Below are 21,439 nucleotides of genomic sequence, written 5' to 3'. Positions count from 1 at the left end.
GAGCTATAGATTATTAGTCATTCAGTTATCTTTAGCTGTCTATAGAAATTTGAATTGCTATAAAGCTATAGACTGCAAGCCATAGAATCAGTTTTAGCAAGCTATAGAAAAGTTTATGCTCCTGAAGCTATAGAATATTAGTAATACCGATATCTTTAGATATCTATAGAAATTTGAATGCCTCTAAAGCTACAGACTACAAGTCATATAAGCTGCTTTAGCTGGTTATATAAAAGTGTATGTTCCTGAAGCTATAGACTACTAGTCATACAGTTACCTTTAGCGGCCTATAGAAATGTGAATGTTTCTAAATCTACAGACTACAAGCCATATAAGCTGATTAGCTGGCTATGGAACAGTGTATGCTCCTAAAGCTATATACTATTAGTCATACAGTTATGTTTTGCTGTCTATAGAAATTTAAATGGCTCTAAAGCTACAGACTGATAGCCATATAAGCTGCTTTAGCTGGCTATGGAAAAGTCTATGCTCCTGAAGCTATAGACTTGTAGTCATACAGGTATCTTTAGCTGTCTTTATAAATGTTAATGCCTCTAAAGCTACAGACTGCAAGTCATATAAGCTGCTTTAACTGGCTATAGAATAGTGCATGCTCTTGAAGCTATAGACTAGTAGCCATGCAGTTATCTTTAGCCGTCTATAGAAATGTCAATGCTTCTAAAGCTACAGACTGCAAGTCATATAACCCGTTATAGCTGGCTATAGAATATTGTATATACCAAAAGCTATAGACCAGTAGGCGTACACCCTTATATGAAAGTACATATATCGTCGGTTCGAATCCCTCGCGCGACTTGTACTCTAGCTTGATTAAGAGTTGTGTGCTGTATGCAACGAGAAACCGTATGTCATCAATTACAACGCCGTACGACAAATGGATTTCGTCACAATCTTTGCATAACTGGTGGGAGCACTGTCGTCGCATCGAGGTACGCCTGCAGTGAGTACCTCCGACCCATGAGGGTTTCAGTCGTGGGGACTGCTAGCCAATTTTCAGTTATTTATTCATCGAATTGAAAATAAGTCCGAAGATATAAGCATGACACACATGCACATACACACTTGCGCATTCACACACACACACACGCACATACATACACAAGCACACACACACACACGCGCGCGCGCGCGCGAACTTTCTATAGCTGACCATAGAAAATTCTAGGTCCATAGGTTATAGACTTCTATAGCAAGCTATAGCTTTTTTGGGCAAAATATTTATAGCCGACGATACACTGGATTCTCTTTGGCTGGCCATAAACGTTTGTATGCGACCATAAAAAATGCTAAAGACTGCAGTGCATAGGGAGCCATAAGTTTATATAATCGGTTAAAGACTTCCATAGAATAGACTATAGAAAAACCTAAAGACTACCATAGGAACGGCTATAGCGTTTTGGGCCAAATATCTGTAGCCGACCATACAAAGGATTTTCTATAGCTGACCATAAACATTTATACTTGACCATAAAAAATGCTAAAGACTGCAGTAAATAGGGAGCCATAAGTCCATAGAACATGTTACAGACTTCTATAAAACTGACTATAGAAAAACATAAAGACAGCCATGGAAGCGGCTATAGATATTTGGGCCAAATTTCTATAGCCGACCATACAAAGGATTTTCTATAGCTGACCATAGGATATTTTTGCATGGGGTATACGCTGACTTCGAAGGCACCTTTTAAGCCAGTTCCGAGTGCCTTTGCACAAAACCTATCCACAAGGTGAGTCGTCGTCCGTAAGGCCTACAGTCCGAGGTCAGCGGCGTGAAAACACCCCCAAGAGCCATGACGTTTACTTCTGGTAGCCATCCTCCTCCGCAGGCTGGAGCGGTGCCGCCGTCTGTCCTACACACACCTCGGTCGCCACCTTCGTTCCATGGTAATAGGTTCGATGACGTTGAAGACTGGTTGGCCACACAGAAGACTGTGTGGCGGGCTCCAACCAGTGGGACGGTGAGCGCAAGCTACAAAACGTCTACTTCGCATTGCTGGATTCGGCCAGAACGCGGTCCCGTGTCTTTCTTGTTGTTGTCTACCGTTTTATGCGCTGTTTTACAATTATGAATGAGAATCACATAACTTATTTTACCACCTGAGAAGCTTTTCGCCGAGAGTTGTTGGCGACATTTCGTACCGACGAGAGGAAAGAGAGAGCCGAGCTCGCCCAGCACTCAAGATCGCAGCAGCAAAATGAAAGTGTTGCCATGTTCATTGAAGACATGACGCGACTTCAATCGGGCTGATCCAGCTATGCCCGAGGCCAAGAAGGTGCGCCACCTAATGCGGGGTGTAAAGGAACAGTTGTTTGCCGGAAATATCCGCAACCCACCGACAACTGGGGCGGAATTTACGAAAGAGGCAACGGGTATGGGGCGTTCCTTGCAAGAGCGGAGCGTGCAGTACTGCCGACTTACTTCTGTAGCAAACCGCTAATCACTGCCAGTCTAAGTCACTGCCCGCTGAGGAACTTCGAGAGTTTGTGCGGAACATTGTGCGTGAAGAGCTCCAGACTCTACGCTTCGAAGCTCTCCAGGCAGGCTTAGCTGCAGTAGCGGACGTGGTCCGGGATGAAATACGGCGAGTGGTGCAGCCACCTCCAGTAGCCCCGCAACCGGAGCCCTACATGATGACTTACAGCGAGGTATTAAAAAAACCTGCGCCTGTGCCACAAGCTATTCCTCCTGTTGCTACTTTACCTCCTGTGCAGTACCAAGTCCCAGCTGTGCCCGTCAAAAAACAGGAATTCAGACCCGCCATCCGTAAGGTACACGTATGACGAACGCGAAACAACCGGCCATTGTGCTACCAATGCAGAAACGCTCTTGAAGAAGTTGAAGCCCAGAGCTGTGAAGGAGGCTATAATCCCTCCGCAGGCTAAAGTAAGGCATGAAGTGATGCCATACGTGCACAAAATATCCCATGGCCTAAGAAAGTGGCAAACAGGCACAACGTGCCATTGGTCCTTTCAGCCCCTAAGAAGCTAGGCCAAATGGCCCGACGCATCACCGGGGATAATAAAAAGGCCGGGTGCAAAAAAGAGGCATGGGAACCGCTTCGCGGAAAGTGCCACTGGCGTAGTGTATAAAATGCCCCTGACGTGTGGCAGATCGTACATCGGGCAAACAAAGTGTTGCATCAACGACCGGCTCAGAGAGCACGCAAGAGATCTAAAGAACAAGGAAGGTGCTAACCTTGACGTGCACTGCGCTGCATGCAAGGATTGTACACCGCTGTTTTCTGGAGTCCGGATTTTAAGCAAAAGCAAATGAACAACCACCCGTGAAACGATAGAAGCATATTATATTCAGAGGGCTGGGTCAGGTTATGTTAGCGATACCTCAGTTGTTTTGTACAACGCAGAAAATATTTTCCTTTCTAAGTTCTTGAGATAAAGGTGTGATGCGTTTCGTTTTGTTTATGGCACGGTATGCGCCTGCGGGTCTGGTTGTATATAACTCTTGTGTGCGTCGAAAAATAAACAGTTGTGAGTCAGCGCTGTGTTCGCCCTATATTCTTCCTTCTTCTTTCCTTTGGCCGCGTGCCTTTGCGCTGAAAACTATGTCCTTAAATCTAGAATACCAACTAGCCCAGCAACTAACACTACTGAACTACAATCAATCCTTGAGGTACGTGATTATCTTGCTCTTTAAATCTCTGGCGAAGGGACGATGCCAAGTTGCGTGACATTGGTCTCCGGTTATAAGTTGGCTTGGTGTCGCCTCACTATACAAACTTCCAGGGAGGGAGAACTGGCGAAGGTGGCTGAAGAATAATATGTAAAGCTTCATACGCCCTTAGTGCTTGCGTGGAATGTGATAAAGAGGACTTAAGTCGGCGAGCATCAAGGCGCTGCTGCACCAACTCATCAATTTTGTTGAGCTGCGCGTTCTCTTGTAATGCTACGGCCGGAATGATTAGTGGAAGACATGTGATGGTTGTTATAGCTTCTCGGTTGACGGTTTCGAGGCAATCCCACTGTACTCGTGGAAGATGCTGGAACTGGGCTTGATAAACAATGCGTGGATGCAGAACCGCCCTCACCAAGTGGTGTACAGCAGGCGAGCCAGCGCAAACTGTTTTAGGAGCAATTCTTCTAATCAAATACATAGTCAGAATGGCTTGCTTTTTTGCCTGAGAGAGCCAAGCAGTCGCTGCCCCTGGTTGGTGAATCATTAAAGCCAGAAATTTTACGCTCGAACTTTCTTGTATTGGGGTGCCTGATTGACAGAGATGAATTGGATTTGCAGTAAGTTTACGGCGTCCCCAGCGTTTGGCGACACCCGCGTATGTAGTTTTACACACGGAAAGCTGAAGGCCAATAGAAGAAGCGTAATCAGAGGTAATATCTAAAGCTGATTGAATGGCAACCTCCTGAGTGAGCAGATCTTGGTGAGTTCTCCATACCGTGATGTCATGAACGTCATTGCAAAAACTTGATTTCAGGGGTGTCATGTAAGCGTCACGCCAGTAGAATGAAAGCAATATTAAACTGCGGCGGTGACAGTACTGATCCCTGGGGCACGCCGCGTAGCAAAACGAATGAAAAACTACATCACCACTAAGGCGTATTGCAAAATACTCAGAAATGTGGTGCAACAAACACAAACACAAGCGAAGAGACACAACACACGTGCACACTACCAACTGTAATATGGATCTGAACGCACTTCATCTTCACCACTCCTCGTCTTCTACACTCAAGTACATCTTCTAATCATCCTCTTCTTTGCCAAGGAGATAGTGGCATTTTCTTCCCCGCAAAACATAAACATCGTCCAAGCATGGCAGTCACCAATTCTATACTTACGTGCATTTCCACACCTCTGCTTTACCCAACAGCTAATACCACGCTGGACAGTCACAAAGTCCACCACATAGTCACATCGTCACGCACTAATAACCACCACCACACATGTGCAGTAGGATATGTCCATCCAAAACACATCACTGTCCCTATGTATTTAAAAACTGTAACCTACCAACATGTCTACGAAGCAACGAAGTACATGAGAATCAGAGTACATGTACGTGAGGGAAAAAGGATCAATAAACAAACATGGCCACAATACGTGAGAGGTGTCTAAGAATAACAGCTTTAGGTCCGATAATAAACTCCATTCTTTGCATTACTCAAGAAGATTCCTCAAAAAAATTCTTTTCTACGTAAACAGTTTCTTTCGTCCAAAAATGATGCGACAAAATTGCGTACTCTCCGATGGAGATGAAGCATGTCAATGGCATTCACGGTTGCAGCATGACTGATGCTGTCGTATGCTTTTTCAACGTCCATTGCTAATATGGTACGCACATTGCGGCTACGGATAGATGACATAACTGCTGATGCCAATACCGCCTACCCGTCCTCTGTACCTATGTACGGACGGAATCCGATTTGAGCGGGGTTATAAAAACTGTGCGCCTCCAGCCACCAATAAAATCGTGTAGCTAGTATTCTCTCCGGGAGCTTGCACAGCATTCATCTTAAAGAGATTGGTCGTAAGTTGGCGAGGTCTGTTGGAGGCATTCCTTATTTGGGAATAGGGATCATGACAGTGGATTTTCAGCTGTCAGGTACGACACCGTGTATCCATACATTGTTTATAGTGTTTCGTAGTTGAGGGAGTGCAACGGCACTCAAGTTTTTGTATATCTCACACTTAATTTTGTCAGGGCCGAGCACTATTTTTTGTTTCGCCTCATCAACTGCAGACAGTAGCTCAGGCATAGAAAAGGGACTCGCGATTCCATCTGCGCCGCAGCAGATGGTAGTTTGTATGCCTCTGCAGGGATACCTGCCAAATCAAAACTAGCAGTCAAGGAGGTAATGCATTGTTCTTTGAGAAAACATTTCTTGCTGCTTCTTTGGGGAAATCATTCGGTGAAAAATTATCTGGAAAGAATGCCGTTACTGCTGTGTCAGTAGAACGGCAACCTTGTTCCATAGCACGAAACGTTCGTCAGAGTAAGGCATTCTAGGATTAACAGAAAATTGTTCACACCATGCTTGCCACTGGCGTCGCGAGAGATCGCGTTTATATCTCCTAGCCTAAGAAGTAAGATAATGCAGTCGTGTATGTGTCTGCACCGAAGTAGGTTCTAGCACTGCAGCCAGCTCGGCTTGACGGCGGGCAGGCCACAAGGTAAGCAGTCCGAGATCTGGTGCTGGTCTATGAACATCAATCCAGGTAGTAGTCTCAGCGCTTTTAATGCACTTTGTATGCGCACATCAAGGAGCGATGATGAATTTATTTATTTATTGATACTGCAATCCCAGTGTTGGGATTTTAGCAGGGTGGGAATACAAACTATGTAGTGTAACAAAACAGGCAAAAATAAACAATAATTACAGTGCAAGTTGAAGCTCTTCTGAACAATTAATGATAAAACCAAACATATACAACACAGCTGTGAAATAACAAAAGCAATAAAAAGAAACTAGGTTATATGTTGCGAGAACAACGTCAGTGATGGCTGCAGCACTTCATTGTTAGTGAGGTTATTCCAATCGGAAATAGTTCGTGGAAGGAATGAGTATTTAAAGCAGTTATTTCGAACGCGAAAAGGAGTTAAAGTTAGCTGATGTCGTTGTCGGGTTGCGTATCCGGACGAAAAAACAAGCAGATCGGTGAGTTCTGATCTATAGTGTCGTTTGATTAATTGGTACAGAAATTTAAGTCGTGCACAACGATTTCACTCAGTTATTGTCGGAAGGCCAGCTTGAATTAAAAGGTGTGTTATTGATGTACGCCGGTAATTGTTATATATGCATCGTGCCGGCCTCTTTTGAACTTTCTCTAATTTATTCATGTTAGTCTGCGTGAATGGGTCCCAAATGATTGAAGCATAATCTAAGGTAGGCAGAACAATAGATTTGTAAGCAAGCAGGCGTACAGATGGGGTAGACAACCGCAATGCCCGTCTCAAGAAAAAGAGTTTACGGAAAGCGTTACACGTTATGAGATCAACATATTTATTCCAACTAAGATTGTTACTGACCCAGAGCCCTAGATATTTATATTCTGCCACTTCAGTTAGTGTCATGCCGTTAATACAATAATCGAAGGGTAAGACTTTCTTTTTGTGAGTGATTCTCATTAGTACAGTTTTTTAAAAGTTAATGGACATTTGCCATGCTTCACACCATGCGAAAACTCTTTGTAAATCAGATACATTTCTGACTTCTGTATAAATAACACAGTCATCAGCGTAAAGTCTAATTTTTACAGGAATGTTAATGACAATATCATTAATATATATTAAAAATAGCAGAGGACCAAGAACAGAGCCCTGAGGGACGCCAGAGTGAACTGTAAGCCTGTCAGAAGAATGATGGTTAAAGACAACGAATTGTTCTCTATTTGAAAGGTAGGCTGAAATACATTTTACTAATTGTTTGTTATGAAGTATTGTATCCAGTTTATAAATTAACTTTTCGTGAGTAACCTTATCAAAAGCTTTCGAGAAGTCCATAAATACGGCATCAATCTGCGTTCCATTGTTAATTGACGAGGCGAAATCATGTACAGTTTCTGCTAACTGTGTACAAGTTGAGTAACCCCTCCTGAATCCATGCTGATATTTAGTAAAAAAAATATTAGCTTCGAGAAAGTTTGATATGTGATTGTGAATTATGTGTTCAAGTAGTTTACAAGCAGTTGATGTGAGTGAAATAGGGCGGTAGTTCTTGATTAATCGCTTGTCTCCCCTTTTATGAAGCGGTTTCACTCTAGCAGTCCCCCAGTCTCTCGGCACTTGACCCTCATGTAAGGACCTTGTAAATATGACAAATAAGTACTTAGATGTTCATTGTGCATATCTTTTCAAAAAGACGTTAGGTATGCTCTCTGGTCCAGGTGATTTCTTTATGTCAAGGTTAAGTAACATGTTTAAAATGCCATGCTCACTAACTACAACGTCATCCAGAGGTGGGAGGGAAGCTTCAAATTTCGGAAAAATGTTATTGTCATCATTAAACACGGGCTTAAAATGTTCATTGAATTCATTGGATACTGTTTTTGCATCACTGACCAAAACACCTTTGATTTCAAACTCATTATTAACCTTTGATGTTGGGGAGACCAAACGCCAGAATTTCCCGGGAGACTCCGAGATAAATTTGGGTAACGATTCTTCAAAGTAACGCTGTTTGTCAGCGATAGTGTTCTGTTTGAGCTGAGAGATAAGCAAACTGATCTTTTGTTCTAATTCCGGAGAATTACTAGTTGCTTTTTTCTGTTTCATCCGTTTCAGTTTTCTTTTTAACTGCAGTGTCACCCGAGAAATCCATGGGTTTTTTGTTATCTTTTTAACAATAACCGGCACGTGGCATTCAATGCATTCATGTATCATAGCTTTAAACCGGTCCCAAAGTTCGTGAACACTGTCAGTGCTATTACAAAATGTATCAAAGTTGAAGGAAAGAACATCGACAATGGAAACATCAGCTCGAGAGAAGTTTCTAAAATGCATTTCTGAGCAATTTTTATCAACAGTTAAGCCGGAAAGAGTAAGTAGAACGGCTTGGTGATCAGAGATTCCGGGTATGACTACACATTTAGCTGTATCTAAAATTGTGCCAGAAACAAAAAAAAAAGGTCTATTGTGGATTTGGAACTCCCTTGTATTCGGGTCGGCTGCTCTACAGTTTGTGTCAAGTCATATGAGAACGCTATATCAAGCATGGCCTCACTTGATTCATCGCTATAGGTTTTGATTGCGAAATTTGGCCAGTCAATGTCCGGTAAGTTGAAATCGCCTGCTAAAATAATTCGATCATTTGGCTTAATAAATGTTCTCATATAATCTGCTAGATTATTTAAAACACTGACAGGTGATCCAGGAGGCCTATACAAAGATCCAACAATGTACCGGACGTTGTTGTGGTAAGCCTTACAGAAAATGCATTCGATATTAGGCACTCCAGGCATGCTCACTATATTTAAATAATTTTTGAAGATTATGGCGACTCCTCCTCCTTTGCTACCACGGTCTTTTCTAAGTACACTGTAGTCAGCTGGTGTGAATTCGCTATCGTAAATGGTTTCGTTTAACCATGTCTCAGTTAAAACCGCGATATCTGGATCTTCGCAAAGTAAAATTCCTTCTAACTCACTAACTTTATTTAATATGCTTCTGCAGTTTACATTCAATATTTTTAGCTATTTGGGAACGGGCTTTTGCTGTCAGTTGTTTTTGCTGTTTAGCTTAAAGCGGGCATGTTTCACTTCATCCCAGCCATACATTATACTGTCAACGGACAATTTATTATACACCAATTTCACCTTGGCTCCATTTTTCTTTTCCTGGGCGGCACTCTTCCACAGGTGCTTTCGGATTTCCCGCATTCTGGTAGAAAAGTCTTCAGAAATTGAAATTGAGGATCCCTTTAGTTTGTAGGCGGACTTTAATGCTGATGCTTTTTCTCGGTAATCTATAAACTTCACTATCACAGGACGTTCCTTATTTCTATTTTTTCGACCAAGTCGATGACACCTATCAATGCCAGGGACAGTTAACCCTAATTTGTCTTGAAACACCTCAGTAATCAGTTTGCTTTCAAGTTCAGCTGCTGTTTCTTCGTCTTCCTCAACTAATCCGTATATAACTAAATTGTTTCTGCGACTCCTATTTTCCAAGTCATCGACTTTGGAGAGAAGTGCCGATAACTGTTTATCAACTTTCTCGACAGTGTCCTCTATAATACTCACACGGTTGTTCAAAGCGTTCAAATCTGTCAGCTGTTTTTCCAAACCTTCTATGCGTTCGGTCAGAGCTGAAATGTTCCGCTCAATATCGGTTTGAGAACTACGTAAGGCTTCCATAGCTGCGGTCAACTTTCCCTGGCCGTCCAGTAATTCTAAAAGCATTTCTTTTTCAGTAGGCCCCGGATTTGCCTCAACATCCCCACACGCCAACAGGTCTCTCGATATAGAAATGACATAACTGAAGACATTCATCAAAGGTAGCGGGCAGGGCAGCAGCACTAAGAAGCGGTTATCGCTTCGATAGCATTTAGTAGATAAGTATCGACTAACCTGCAGCACAAAACAGAAAGGGTTCCTTAGCATGTTGCCGCTGAGGCTGCTGCCGTGCCCACTGATGAGGCTCGGTGTGGTCTGTCCTTTTATAGCGGGGAAGCAGGTCATGTGGATCGACGTAACCGCTGTTGGCATTGACGTGGCGATGATAGCTGGCGCTGTCGGATCTTCCACGAGGCAAATGTTACCGATACGTGTCGATGATATCGGATACGCCCCCAGGCTTTCACTGTGGCTTGGTGTAGCGCTGAAACAACTGCATGAGGATAACTCAGCTTGCAGCAGAACCGCAACAACCTGCAGCACAAAACAGAAAGGGCTCCTTAGCATGTTGCCGCTGAGGCTGCTGCCGTGCCCACTCACGAAGACATACTATCGAGACATGAGCGAAAACTGTCCCAGTTCATTACAGAACATTTTCGGCGTAAAGGGCGACGCGGGAGGGATAGATAGAGATGATGAGAGGGCACTTGACCAGCCCTCTAGCGCCATGTGCCATGAGCGAGTTTCCGCGCCCGACCATCACGTCAAATCTGGAGCATAGGCAACATTACGTATGGGACGCACAGGCCGTGTTGCTGTACCGGGGTGATTGAACAGAACAAAAGGGCATCAATGAAGGCATCCCGCACACGCCTACGATGGAGGCTTGTAGTGGGATACCCCCAATCCGAGTGAGGGGTGTTGAAGTCGCCCCCGACTAAAATCGGACACCCTAGGTATTGCCGATGGACACCTAATAACCAACCAAGATTAATACGGGAAAGGGCGCATCCGGCGGGTCTGACGTCATGAAACAGTCACAACGGTTTCTTTCGCAAAATTTCACAGCAACTGCTACTACCTCCTGACATGAACTGCACCATGTTTCGAGAGAAAGGCGTACATGAGGAAATCGCGTATCAATTTATACCGCCGCCTTTCCCGCTGGAGCCGGAGTCTGCACGCGACGGTTTATCATTGAAGTACCACGTCACCATTGAAGCCCGGAATGGTTGGTAAGGCGTTTGATTCTTGCAGTAGCATAGCCCATACCCGGAGCTTGTTAATTCGTAGTCGGGTCATGAGCTCGCCGACCTTCTGTGAAATGCCTCTACAGCTCCACTGTAACACACCAGGACGATCGGTGTTCGCCATTTTCGGGTATAGTCCAAGCGTGGCAGTATCACGGAGGTCAGATTGGACAGCTGGTTAACAGCTGGTTGACAGCGGAGCAGCGATGTTGCACAGTCATCCGTGGGCATTGTGGTGCACGAGGTGCAGGCAGCAAATGACACTGTTGCGCGGGAAGAAGACGACGGTGCTGCGTCATTGATAGAATTGGCGGTTAATTCCGCACCTCGTCGGTGTCGAGCAAGCATTTCGTGGTGTTTTCGGAGCTTGGAGACCTGTGCGAAGAGATGAGTGATTTGCTCGTCCACTACAGCCATATCGTCCGCCGATAGTTCAGTGCGCTTCTGTATTGGCTGCTTTCAACGGCGTTTCTTGAGCGCCATATTGCTAGACTTCGTCTTGGCTGCAGGTGCATTTGAAGCGGGCTTAGGAAGCTCTGCCACTCGTCGTCATCCCACTGGAGAGCAGAGAAACGATTGGATGTCTACACTAGTGTTATGTCTTGTATTGGCCAATGCTTAGTGTTCAGAAGACGAGCCTTCAGTGTTGTCTTTTCCTTTTGTCGGACAACATGGATATGTTTTCTCGTAGTCGTCCGATTTGCAGAGGCCGCATCGACACTTAACGTTTTGTACAGAAGCACCTTCATCGACCTTAGCGAAAGGGCAAGATTTGCGCATGTCGACATCCCGGAAACAGTTGTAACAAACCGCACTCGGTTTATATAGCCGAGGCCTTGAAATGTAATCGTAGTAGTACAGATCGTCTGGAAGTGTCGGAGGGCCTTGCAAGGTGACCATGCAAGAACGCCCTTTTCCGATGTGTCGTGCCTGGATGACCCGGTGCGTGGGGCAGTACAGCTCACGTTGAAGTGTGGTTTGATCCTCGTTTATTTCGATGTTGTAAAAAACGCAACGCTGCAAGCCGGAGCTTTCAACTGAATACACCTGGACAGGCACTGAGATCTCATTTTTGATGGAAATATGCCTAAGCGTTTGCATCCGTTCGACCGCAGTGAGTGTCGGAAGCCATACAGCTATAGTGTCTGACTTCTTCCTGGCGGCGAAGCCCCTAGAACCTCTAGTTCCGAGACGCACGTCCAAGTTAGCCTGGAGAAGCCTGTTTAGTATATCCGTCAGACTTTTGTTGGCTATAAAATTATACTTTGTAAGATGTCGATCCGGGTGTAGGCTCCACCTGGTTCTTTGATTGTTAAACAAGAGAGCTTTCCTTGGCAGGCATTACTTGCTGAATACGAATTCGTTTCGTTGTCTTCCGAAGGACGTTTGTGAAAGCCACGGGGGCGTGCTGACATGGATGGCGGTGCCTATATGCTAATTAGAGAGCACGTATTCTCCTATTTCACGGTTGGATGTCCATATCGGCGTGTTAACTGGGTGGTCATTACCGTACCCGCCCAGAGGACAGATCCCTTACGGGTTGTTGGCCATTTTGAGAAGACGGGACGGCCGCTCCTGCTGATGAACTGGGAGCACCAACCTACACTTGGGGCCGATAATCAGGTTGAAATGTCGATTGCGGGGAAGGCGTTGCCGCGAGCGACGCCTGAGGAGTTACCTATGCTAGGGGGGCAGCGGAGGCATATGCCTAGCCTCAGATGCATGGATACCATGAGCAGGAGGCCTCACAATCTGACGGCGAGAGGACATTCGGAGCTTCCTCGGACGAAAAGCATCTACCTCTCGGGAGAGAGTGAATGAAATTTACCTGGATGCCGAGGTTTTTTAGAGGAGTAATGTAAAGCCGCATTCCCTGCCTAGTGTTTAAATTCCCATTGACAGTCAAGGCGTGTTGTAGGCAACAAAGATTAATGGAAATATATCAGCATATTTTGAATTGTTTGGAGACATTTTTCATGGCTGATATTCTTGCCACATTGCCTCAAACGATTCAAGTCATTATTTTTCCTTTTTTGACAGCCGCCGGCGTGCGGCCTTATCACAGTAGTTCTAGCGCGAGGATGGATTCTGTCCTTTGCTTTTGTGCATGCTCGTTGTCGCGAAATGCTGCTTTATCATGTTCTTCGTCACAGAAGATGCGTAGAGAGAAATCGAGAAGATTCCTGCCAATCGCGTGTGTTTCTGCAATGTTCCAGATTACGATAGTCATGGTCTGCAGCTTTATCTCGATGCTTCCTTGACGCCTTTGAGCGTTGGCGCGTACGATGAGCATTCTCACTTCGACGACGAGAAAACACGTTTGTTGCTTCAGTTATTTGATTCAGTGTTGATTCAATAATTTTGCCAGTGAAAATGAGCCCAATGAAGAGTTGATTGTAATGCGATTACGCCTGTGTTCTATTTTTGTGTTTACAGCTTTGTCTCGAGGTGGTGACATACTGTCACTGCCTCGTGACAATATGAGGCACTAAGCTGGGGCGATTCGTGGCTTTTTTTAGAGTTGATAGAATAATAGCATTCGAGCACATAAATGTTCATACAAGCATACTGCATAACCGCTATGAATACCAGGCATGCTCCATACACTTTGGCAATTGCGACTGCCTAGGAGGTCCTAAAGAGACTGAATTCCATGTGGGCTGCTTATGTAAGGCCATAGTTTGCTGGCCAAGTCTACCGATCGTCGGCAGACTCCTTGGAATCGTGTGAGTATTCTTCTCCATGAGCAGTTTCCCCATTACTGCATTTACTTAGCGGTCTTGTGCTGGCTGATTGTTAGTGGCCAGCAGCGGTCACGTGTGCTCTTGGTGAGTGCCCTCCGTTGGTACAGGCAGCCCCTGAAAACCCCCTTGAGCACCCCTTCGGGTTTTTCACTCGTGTGACGCTTGGACTGTAAGCAGATAAATGAAGGGGAAATGAGGGTGCTCGTTATAATACATTAAGGAAAGAAGCCAACAGTCAGCGAGGCCAAGGAAAACATTGGGGTTTGTATTTTTTTATTTCTACTTCGATATTCACATAAAGTAGTAATGTATACTGTTCTGGGGAAAGGTAATTAAACGTAGAGTAGAAGAAAAACAACGTGCCGATGATGGGAACCGAACCCACAACCTCCGAATATCGTGTCCGGTGCTCTTACAACTGAGCTACATCGGCCGCTGTCCCCCTGCTACTTTCTTGGGTATTAATGTTGTCTGTATACGAACCTTGAGAGTGTTCACCAGCGCCACCTCAACCATAGCGGCGGACGTGGAACGTCCTGTGTTACCGCCAGCGTCACGTAGAACGTGATCCAGAGCGAGGGCGAAAGCTGTGCTAGACCGTCTTACACTACCTATGGCCTCAAGACTGCCAGAACCGAGACTCCCGTAAGCTACAAGGAGATAAATGAAGGAGAAATGAGGGTGTTCATTATAATAGTACATGAAGGAAAGAAGCCAACAGTCGGTGAGGCCAAGGAAAGCATTGCGGATTGTAATTTATTTTTTAATTTTTACTTCGATATTCATTTAAAGTAGTAAAGTAATCTGTCCTGGGGAAAGGTAATTAAAAACAGAGTGGAAAAAGCAACGTGCCGATGATGGGAACCGAACCCACGACCTCCGAATATTGCGTCCAGTGCTCTTCCAACTGAACTACACCGGCCGCTGTCCCCCCTGCTACTTTCGTGAGTATTAATGTTGTCTCTACAAGAACCTTGAAAGTGTTCACCATCGCCACCCTAAACGATAGCGGCGGACGTGGAACGTCCTGTGTTACCGTCACCGTCACGTAGAACATGTTCAAGAGCGAGAGCGAAAGCTGTGCTAGACCCCTCTTACACTACCTATGGCCTCAAGACTGCCAGAACCGAGACCCCCGTAAGCTACAAGCAGATAAATGAAGGGGAAATGAGGGAGCTCGTTAAAATACACGAGGAAAGAAGCCAACAGTCGCGGAGGCCAAGGAAAGCATTGGGGATTGTAATTTGTCTTTTTTTTTTAGTTTTCACTTTGATAATTACATAAAGTAGTAATGTAATCTGTTCTGGGAAAAGGTAATCAAACGCAAAGTAAAAGACAAAATAACGTGCCGATGGTGGGAAGCGAACCCAGGACATCCGAATATCGCGTCCGGTGCTCTTCCAACTGAGCTATGTCGGCCGCTGTCCCCCTGCTACTTTTTTGTGGTATTAATGTTGTCTGTATATTAACCTTGAGAGTGTTCACCAGCGCCACCCTCAACCATAGCGGCGGACGTGGAACGTCCTGTGTTACCGCCAGCGTCACGTATAACGTGATACAGAGCGAGGGCGAAAGCTGTGCTAGACCGTCTTACACTACCTATGGCCTCAAGACTGCCAGAACCGAGACCCCCGTAAGCTACAAGGAGATAAATGAAGGAGAAATGAGGGTGATCGTTGTAATTCATGAAGGAAAGAAGCCAACAGTCGGTGAGGCCGAGGAAAGCATTGCGGATTGTAATTTATTTTTTAATTTTTACTTCTATATTCATATCAAGTAGTAAAGTAATCTGTGCTGAGGTAAGGTAATTAAAAACAGAGTGGAAGAAAAATAACGTGCCGATAATGGGAACCGAACCCACGACCTCCGAATATTTCGTCCAGTGCTCTTCCAACTAAGCTACATCGGCCGCTCTCCCCCCGGCTACTTTCTTGAGTAATAATGTTGTCTCTACAAGAAACTTGAAAGTGTTCACCAGCGCCACACTAAACGATAGCGGCGGACGTGGAACGTCCTGTGTTACCGCCAGCGTCACGTAGAACGTGTTCAAGAGCGAGGGCGAATGCTGTGCTAAACCCCTGTTACACTACCTATGGCCTCAAGACTGCCAGAACCGAGACCCCCGTAAGCTACGAACAGATAAATGAAGGGGAAATGAGGGGGCTCGTTATAATACATGAAGGAAAGAAGCCAACAGTCGCGGAGGCCAAGGAAAGCATTGGGGATTGAATTTGTCTTTTTTTTAATTTTTACTTTGATAATTACAGAAAGTAGTAATGTAATCTGTTCTGGGAAAAGGTAATCAAACGCAAAGTAAAAGACAAAATAACGTGCCGATGTTGGGAAGCGACCCCACGACATCCGAATATCGCGTCCGGTGCTCTTCCAACTGAGCTACGTCGGCCGCTGTCCCCCTTGTTACTTTCTTGAGTAATAATGTTGTCTGTATAGGAACCTTGAGAGTGTTCACCAGCGCCACCCTCAACCATAGCGGCGGACGTGGAACGTCCTGTGTTACCGCATGGCCTCCGAGATTACCTCCACGCGCACGTTTCTTTCCGGCCGTTCCAATCGGCCGGAGAGAGTGTAAGTTGGAAAAGGGGCGTGGCAGCGTCTCTCGCCGCACCGCGGCGACCGCCACCTATGCATCAAGTGTTCCGTCGCAGCTTGGCGCAAACTCTAAAACACGAGTTTCCTCAGCTTGCGCTCGTACCACAGTCGAGCTGCCAGCCTTAAAATGCCACAGGCAAGACGGCAGCCAACAATTTCGCTATCGTTAAAGTACTAATAATATAAGGCCCACATGCGCAAAGTTAGGCAGCGACTACCCGAAGCTGCATGCCTGCCTGAAGCATGCATGCGTGCTCTCGCGCTCTGTGCTGCGGTTCCACGCCTTTTTTTTGTTGTTGTTGCTGTCAGTGTGTATATACACGCCGTACATTTGCGAGTTTATTAACTCGCTAAATACAGTATTTATGAGTGCGGCGATTTACATAAACATCTATCGCACGAATGCAATTCTCTAGACGGTTCCGCCACAGCCACATAATTATTACTTACCTAGATGCATGTCAAGACAGCTATTTTTTTTTCTCACATGGTTTTAAAGCAGCCTTGGAAGATCGTAAGCGCGCAAGTTCGATAGAGTCCTTACGGAAAACAATTTAGGTATGTTTTTATAATATGCCTTATGGCAAGCTTGCGTAATAAAAAAAATTCGATAAAGGTAAAGGGTAATCGGAGCACGTTCAGGCACCGCTGCCGTCATATGCCAGGTTTTCGGAAGTGATCCCGTTAAAAACGAATCAGCTTATACGATCGAAAGTGAGGAGAAGATAATCACGCGAGCTTCAGCTTATTTCTTGTTTTCACTTGTTTTCATATGCTACAGACTGGATGCAGTGCTTTTATTTTAATTTTTACTCCTATGCCTATACACGCAGAGGGCCAAGCCGAGCAAATGGGTTAATTCAAACGAACTATGATTAGACTATAGAATGGCACTATCATACACGCCTGCCACACTAGTTAGCAATTTTTCATTAACTTTCAATGATATGCAAAACTTATCAGAACATTTTTGGCCCTAAACACCCGCCGGTTGTAATGATACTAGCCACTTTCTGAACAAAATTACGAGGCAAACATTGTGAGCAATTTAAAAAAAGACGTGCATGTTTCTTTATTTACCAAAACTCATGAGGTGGACAAAGAGAAAAACAATATGGGCAAGCACAATCAAGAAGTACACAGAAACATTTCGTTATTTACAAAGTTCAATCACCACATGATGACTACTTGTGTAGTTTTCAATTCGCAAAGATAAAACTCGTCAGACTAAACACGCAGCTCCTATCTTGCTCAGAAGGGTTTTTTTTTTTTTCGGTAAGCTGCTTGATCAATTGCTATTTTTCCTGCGTTGATTAGCTGTGACCTAAGCAACCTTTCTATGATTATCTTCGTTGTTTCAGTGGTGTGGTCCTTTCTTGGTGCACAAAGCTAGAAGAGACCACCTCTCGAAGTAAGCAACATAAGCTAGCGACATGTACGCTACACATGGGTGCACAAAGCTAGAAGAGACCACCTCTCGAAGTAAGCAACATAAGCTAGCGACATGTACGCTACACATGGAATGTAGCGATGTACGCTCCACTGGAATTTGTTATACTTGCAAGCAAGCGCAGAAGCCTTAGGATTAAAAATGGGGAGGAAAACCAATGTCTCATCAGTTCACCAAACTGCAACAAAACCTTGCAGAGCAAGACCACTCGAGTATACGCTCGTAACGTTGATTGACTGCCGGCTTCACGAGTCACCGTTAGGCACTCAAAGACTACCACCTACATGATGTAGTCTTGACGAGTAACTGTTTCACAAGCAGAGAAAACTATATTCCCTAATCCTTTCCTTGACTTCGCCGACTGTTGCTTCTTTCCTTCATGTATTATAACGAGCACCCTCATTTCCCCTTCATTTACCTGCTTGTAGCTTACGGGGGTCTCGGTTCTGGCAGTCTTGAGGCCATAGGTAGTCTAAGAGGATTCTAGCACAGCTTTCGCCCTCGCTCTTGATCCCGTTCTACGCGACGCTGGCGGTAACACAGGACGCTCTACGTCCGCCGCTATGGTTGAGAGTGGCGCTGGTGGACACTCTCAAGGTTCGTATACAGAGAACATTAATACCCAAGAAAGTAGCAGGGCGGACAGCGGCCGACGTAGCTCAGTTGGAAGAGCATCGGACGCGATATTCGGATGTCGTGGGTTCGGTTCCCACCATCGGCACGTTGTTTTTTCTTCTACTTTGCGTTTAATTGCCTTTCCCCAGAACAGATTACATTATAGTTTATGTGATTATCGAAGTAAAAATAAAAAAAAGACAAATTACAGTCCCCAATGCTTTCCTTGGCCTCGCCGACTGTTAGCTGCTTTCCTACTTGGACTGTAAGTACGACACCCTTCTTTTGAACAGGCGGCCTCTTGCCAAACCGCTTTAGGTCCCCAATGTGTGACCAGTGCGCATTTATTTATTTATTTATTACAAGTTCCTGCAGCGCCCGAAGGCATTATTGCAGGGGGGGGGGGGGAGATGACAAGTAATCTTGCTGGGAACGCCAGTGATAAAATACATAAAAATGAAGAAAATAACACGACACAAGTGATAATGCGGAATTAAAAACTTGCATCTAAAGGGGGCAACTGCGCGACGAACAAAGTGATGAAAACACTCAAAAAACAAAGTCATGAAGGAAACACACGCAAGAGAACTGGGCGCCACGTCACACATCCGATAAAAAAGCCCGAAATAAATTTTCAGTGCAACACTCAGTGATGCCAGCTGGCAGCCGGTTCCGCTAATTGATCGTTCCACTTTGCTTCCACTTGCTTACCTACGTGGGTGCCCTTAATTCCGTTTTCTGAGGCAGCCCTGGTTGCCCTCTGATTGTCCCCTAAGGCAAGTTTATGGGTCCGCCATATGCGTCCCACTCAAAGCCGAGTTGAAAATCCAGCAAAATCTTCACGTAAGGAATACGGGGGCAGCCGAGAGAGCTTAGTGCGAAGCACCGTTTGTGCTAGTGGAGATAATGGTATATCTTGCCTTTCTGATCCAATCAAGGGTTTTTATACTCAATAAAGTAAAAACGAAAGTGCGCCGAGTTTGCTCTCATGTGAAAATGTAGCAATCCTCTACAGCTCTAGCTTGGTGTAGGTAAGAAGCGAAGGTATTTGTAGCGAGTGCTACACTGCGCCAGGTTTTCAAGCCATCGGTGGGGCACCATGGCACCCTGTGGAACACAAGAACAAAAAGAAGAAGAAGAAGGGGAAGAAAAAAGGCGAAGGAAAATAATAAAAAGGACAAGAAACGAGAAGAGACGACGAAGAAGAAAAACAGACAGAACGAGAAGAAGAAGAAGTAGACAGACAGCTCGGTACTTGGTAGAGGCGAATGACATCATCTACACTACTTTACTGATCATCGGACCATCTTCATTGATATAAATAAAGTTTATGGCGTTGCCTAATCAATGTGCCCCACTATAAGCGGAATCTTAGCGTTGCCAGGAGGCCATAGCTTTCTCTACATCATTATGCTTAGCCATAGTTAAACAACACCAAATATTTTTCTTTTGCTTTGAGCTGGAAGTAATGCCCGTGGGCTCTGTTTTTATTTTATCTGCAATGACGTCTTTGAGAACATCCTGACATTTGCGTGACGGCATGTCTCTGAGTTCAGATTGGAGTACGGTAGATAATATAGATAATATAGAGTACAGTATATAAGTGCTGAGCGAAGCAATGTGGATAACGGGTTCTCCAGAAAGCTGTTATCAAAGGCGTCCGCTGCGTTTTTGGTGAGAACGCAGGGAAATAACAAAGGGTCATTGATAAGACGTGGTGCTATGTCTATGATCGCCATAGCCTACAGGACACACGACTGAGCGTCTCGGGTAAAGAAAGCGGCTGATGTGAGTAGGAGTTGCTTTCTACAATTTTCAATCCACTAGACCCTTTGCCGTAACCGGTCCATTGTGGTACCTCAGTGAAGTGCCATTCGGTAAGTCCGTCTAGTCCATAAACGTTTTGTTGGAATATTACATTCACCTTTTGTGAACAGTTGATGTAACACGGGGAATTTGCAATTAGACGTTGGGTGCCTCTCAAGCTGCATTCAAGCAGCTTTTTTCTCAGCACCTCTCTCTCCCTACAATATCGCAGACTTTCAGCATTAACTACATAGTAGCATAGGATCGGCCTTGTTGACAGTTTCAACACTACTGATGTTTTAAAAAGCCCACAATGTATTTAGAAATTTGCTGAAGGATGCAACCTTTACTGATATTTGTATGTTCACAGAAGTGATTTAGTAATATCTTTTTTTTTTGTTAGCTTTCTTCTCCACTGACAATGACTTGCTGCTCTGAAACGCTGGGTAAATAGAGCAAATCGTATATCCGGAACGGCGGACCAACAAAGACAAACACGAAGAGAGACACCAACTCGCTTTTATTGAAATCATATGCGTTCCGTCTTTTCTCGGCATCAAGTTGTAATGTAAAGCACTCTTTTTATGTGGAATACTCACATCTGTCCGGAAGCAGCTATTTTCTAAAAGGTCCATCTGTGCGTACCCTGGTAAACGTTTCAAGAAATTCAATATGCTGGCACTTTGTGGCAGCAGTATTCTAAATCTGACCAATAACCGTTTCTCCGATTGATTGCTCTATATTACCTAGGAGACGAATTACAGCAATTGTTTCTTACTGTTGCTAAACGTCTGATGAAAAATAATCTAACGCTGGCATTCAACGAGATGATATTTAGTTTGATTTAGTTGGTGTATTGGGCTTAACGTCCCAAAGCGACGCAGGCTATGATAGGTGCCGACATTTTTGCCCGGATTTTTTTTAGCGTTCACTGTCATTTCATACATTAGTTGCGCCTAGCTCTTCGGTGGCAGCAAAATGCGGCCGTTCGAATTCCACCCCGCATCCTTGGACACGCTGGTGAGTGCCCTAACCCCTGCGCCACCTCCAAGGGGCAGCTGACATTTACACTGTGAACAAATCCTATTGAAATATTGGAATATGGTAAAGCTGAATGCATAGGGAAGCACATTTCGTA

At 44.8% G+C, this 21,439-nt stretch overlaps 1 protein-coding gene across 2 annotated transcripts in view; it reads left to right on the top strand.

Annotated features, from left to right (window-relative positions):
- The first annotated feature begins 20,212 nt into the window (after window positions 1-20,212).
- The window catches only part of LOC146177782 (thiopurine S-methyltransferase-like), a 172,494-nt gene continuing 171,267 nt past the window's right edge, over window positions 20,213-21,439 (top strand). Inside the window, exon 1 of one of the 2 annotated variants that reach the window (XM_084581550.1) lies at window positions 20,213-20,283. The gene's annotated coding sequence lies outside the window, so the exon portion shown is untranslated. Of the gene's footprint in view, window positions 20,373-21,439 lie in introns of both variants that reach the window. The other variant, XM_084581551.1, reaches the window with a different exon arrangement.

Source organism: Amblyomma maculatum, chromosome 10, assembly GCF_055883805.1.
Source record: "Amblyomma maculatum isolate TAMU_Amacu chromosome 10, ASM5588380v1, whole genome shotgun sequence".
Taxonomy (NCBI): domain Eukaryota; kingdom Metazoa; phylum Arthropoda; class Arachnida; order Ixodida; family Ixodidae; genus Amblyomma; species Amblyomma maculatum.
Note: the sequence above shows the minus strand (reverse complement) of the source record. Positions and strands in the feature narration are given on the sequence as shown.